The following is a 4,052-nucleotide window of genomic DNA, read 5'->3' on the forward strand; positions in this document are numbered from 1 at the left end:
CCAATTACTGAGCACAGGCGGATCCCAGGAGCCCGTGGGACATGGCGAGAGCTCAGAGAGGAATCTGTCACCTTTTATGGGCTCAGAGACATCAACAGCTCCCCGGAGGCCTCCACCGCCCTCACTAAACAGGCCCGAGGCTTTCATCTCCGCAGGGGGCTGCAGCCAGCGGTAAAAAACGATGGCATCCGTTTGTGTGTGGCCCCTGAAGGCTTCCCGGCAGCCACTCCTGGTCATGAAGGCGGAGAGGACGCCGTCTGAGTCGCCCTGACAAGACGGTGGGCGGCCGCTTCTCCGAATCTCAGCCTGCGACTCGTCTCGGCCTCCCACGCCCAGGGCCAGGCGGGCCACCCCTTGGTGCAACGGGGGAGGAAACCCGCACCTTCCGTCTAGCCTGCCTCCCAGGGGCAAGCCGTGGGGCTTCATGCACGGAAGCGTGCAGAAACACGGATTTCAGCTCTGAGCACAGGCACCCTCAAGTCAAGCCCCAGTAGGGGTCCAGGCCGGGAAGATCACGGCGGGGCGGCGGTCTCGGGATAGGGGCTCGTCTGGGAGCAGCAGGTAGCAGCGGGGAGCGAGGGGCTTTGTAGACTGCGGGTGGGCCCCTCCGCTCTGAACCAACACCGTGCATTCGGGGGGGGGCCCCCTCAGACGCAGCCGAGTGCCCGGAAATGCCACGGAAACCCTTCGGGCTGCAGGCACGGAATCAACGTGGCTGTCAAAAGCGTCACACGCAGAAGGCACAAGACACGTACGAGCGGCCCCAGCTTCACGGGGCGTGTCCTCCCCACCCCCCCTCACCCCCCCAGAGTCCCAGGGTCCCCGCGGCCCCCCTCGGGCCCACGCGGCCTTTGCCGTGGCCGCTGCAAGGTGGACTTGGCCCGTGTGCGCGACTAGCCACGTTTCTCACCTACGTACTCGTGGCCAGTGACCTGTCGGTGTTTCGGGGACGGAGACGGGCGTGAGCGTCCAGGGCGTTGAAAGGAGATCGGTGTTCAGATTGTCCAGGCATCGCTTGTCTGCAACAAGATCAACCATGGGTGTTATTTCTGCTGCAAACGCCCCAAGCCCAAGTTCCCGCCCAAGGTCAGTCTGCAGCGATTCGCAACAGATAACTCTATCCCGGTCTTTGTTTTCTGAAACAAAACAATTTTCAGCAAACACGTGGTGGTGTTTAGATTCCAGGCTCAGGCATTTATTATGTTGCACACGGGGCCTCCCTGCCCGTCTGCGCCTCTCCCCCCTCTCCCCCGCGTTTCTGAGCGTTTCCAAGCGTTTCCAAGCGTTTCCAAGCGTTTCCAAGCGTTGTGGCGATTTCCACCGCCGAGACTTGAACGCTACAAAATCGACTTCTACCGAGACTTGAACGCTACAAAATCGACACAATCCTAAGCCCTGCTCCGTGGGTTTCTGACCTCCTATGAAAGCTGAATCATGTGTTGTCGTTTCTCCCCACCAGCCACGCTTTCCGCAGCCGGGGGCCCGAGGCCTGAGATGACGGATCGCGACGCCGGATCGCAAACGTGAGGCGGTGTCTGCTGCAGGGCCGGCCTCAAAGAGCAACTGACCCATGCCAGGCATCGGAAGGCTTCGGAAGCAGCCTCGGGGTCGGCGTCTACAAGGCGCCACGGCCGAGTTCGACTGTCAGCGTCCCGATCTTGCTCGTCCCACAGCCACAGCCAACTGGCAAGCCGGCGAGTGACCAGTGCGTAGTGCGAGAGCCTGGGGTGCCCTAAGGCCACATCGTACATGCAGAGAGCAACCAGCTGAAGACAAGACAGCTGTGCTCAGTGTCCAGCAGTCAGTGTGGATCAGGTACAGGTGTCATGGACGCCGCCCCCACTGCAGTTGCTGGAGCTGCTGATCCCATCAGTACCGAGGAGAAGCAGCTGGGACGTGCGGGCGGAGCTGAGCGGCCAGGTTGGGATAAGCCCGGACATGTGGGCTCTGGGGGGGTCTTGGCCTGGGGGTTCGCGGCTGATCGTTTTGGCTCTCGATGGGTTTGCAGCGTGCAGGTGGAGTCCAGCTCAGCAGACCTGGTAGGACACGCTAGTTAGCTCGTATTTGTCTCCTCTTTCCCTGGGCTATTCCCTTACCTTTCTCCTTATAAATAAACCCATTATTTAACCTTTTGGAGGGTATCGATAATGCGATTGCATCGTACGCACGCGGGTGAGAACCCACAGGCAGGCAACCCAAGTCACGGAACAACGTGTTACATGCCGGGAGGAACCAGGTGAAGACAAGGCAGCTGTGTTCAGTTGCAAATCCGTTCCAGGACGGGGAGAGACGGGCACCCCCGAGGCCCCAAACCTGCCTGCTCTAAGTGGGTTCTGCCATCCTCCGCGTCCAAATAAAAAATATAAAACGTTAATGAAACGGGACTTTAATACAGTAAATATGCAATACGGAACTCACAGAATATAATGGCTAAATCAGACACCTGAGGTGGCCCGTCCCCTCGTGGGCAAAAGTCCACCCAGAAGGGAGTGGCCCACAGCAAGGCCTGGAAACCGCCCCAAGACTGCAGCACCTGTGGCCGGGACCCGTGGACAAGGGTCAGACGTGGCCAGACACGTCTGGGAGGAGAAGAGCGACATCAAAATCCACACAAACACCACCGTGGTCCCCTCCCCATGGGCCTCTCACCCACATCCCTTTCCTCACTTTGTCATGAGCACCCCAAGTGTCCCAGGCTTTGTTGGGGTCCCCTCCACGCCTCCTCTAACTGCGAGGAGCCCCGAGGGCTCCCCCACTCGGAGGCCGGGTGGATGACATTCACGAACAGCCACACAAGATGGCAGCGTCTGCAGCGCAAACTCCGTCCTGGGGAAATTCACTCCGAGCGTTCCTGGAGCGTCAGGGGCTTGGGCAGGTGCCTGACGCACGAACGGGCATGTATGCTCCCCGCCCCGGTCTCGATGCAGGGGACCCCCAAAGCGTTAAGGGGTGCACGGGCCGCAAGAGGCCCTGCTACCTGCCGGACGTCGTGAAGGAAGCAGGTGCACGGGGTTTATTTGCAGACAGAGAGAAAAGGAGAAAGGACGTTTGTCCGCCAGCAAAACTTGGGGGACGGCCCAGCTCCTCACGCCCCTGCACCTCTGGCCTGTACCCCAGCCCTGCTCACCCACCCGAAGAAACAGCCATGACGCGAAATCCACTGTTCAGTAAAAATAAAACGGTTAGACCGAGTGTGAGGGCAACAGGATGCGCCTGAGTGTCCCCGTGGCTGCCCCCTGCAAGAGAGCGAGGACCCCAGAATTGTATTCCTTCTGAGCTTTGCAAACTATGGGATTTTTTACACCGAAACAGCATTATCCTATAAAACTGCTTCCCGCCTGGCAGTGTGAGGGTTCCGGTTTTCAGAGACCCAAGAGGTAGAACCCACACACGCTCGGGGCTCAGGAAGTGGTTTCAGGGGTAGGTCGCAGGTCGTGAACCCCACACTTGAACGTGGGCGAGAGTGGCAGTCTGGCGTCCCCCGTGGGGAAGGAGGGGGCTAGCGGCAGGGAAGAGTCAGGAAGGGGGACACTGTGGTTTATCTGGGCACGTGCGAGCTCACAGCTGCAAAAAGCGACCCGTCGCAAACGTAAGTATCTGCACCACGAAAACCCGCGCCACGAAAACCGCACCACGAAAACTGCAACACGAAAACTGCACTATGAAAACCCACACCACGAAAACCAGCACCACGAAAACCCACCATGAAAACCACACTATGAACACTGCACCACAAAAATCTGTACCACGAAAACCCACAATGAAAACCACATTATGAAAACCAACACCACAAAAACCAGCACCACGAAAACCCGCACCACGAAAACTGCACCATGCAAACCCACCATGAAAACCACACTATGAACACTGCACCACAAAAATCTGTACCACCCACACCACGAAACCTGCACCAGGAAAACTGCACCACGAATATCTGTACCACGAAAATCCACACCATAAAAACCCACACCAGGCCCTCCCTGGTGGCGCAGCGGGTTAAAGCACAGCACTGAGAATCTAAGGCCGCTTCCGCATGGGTTCGATTCCCGCCT

The sequence above is a fragment of the Condylura cristata genome, unplaced genomic scaffold (genome assembly GCF_000260355.1).
Source record: "Condylura cristata isolate star-nosed mole 26May11 unplaced genomic scaffold, ConCri1.0 scaffold00027, whole genome shotgun sequence".
NCBI classification, from domain to species: domain Eukaryota; kingdom Metazoa; phylum Chordata; class Mammalia; order Eulipotyphla; family Talpidae; genus Condylura; species Condylura cristata.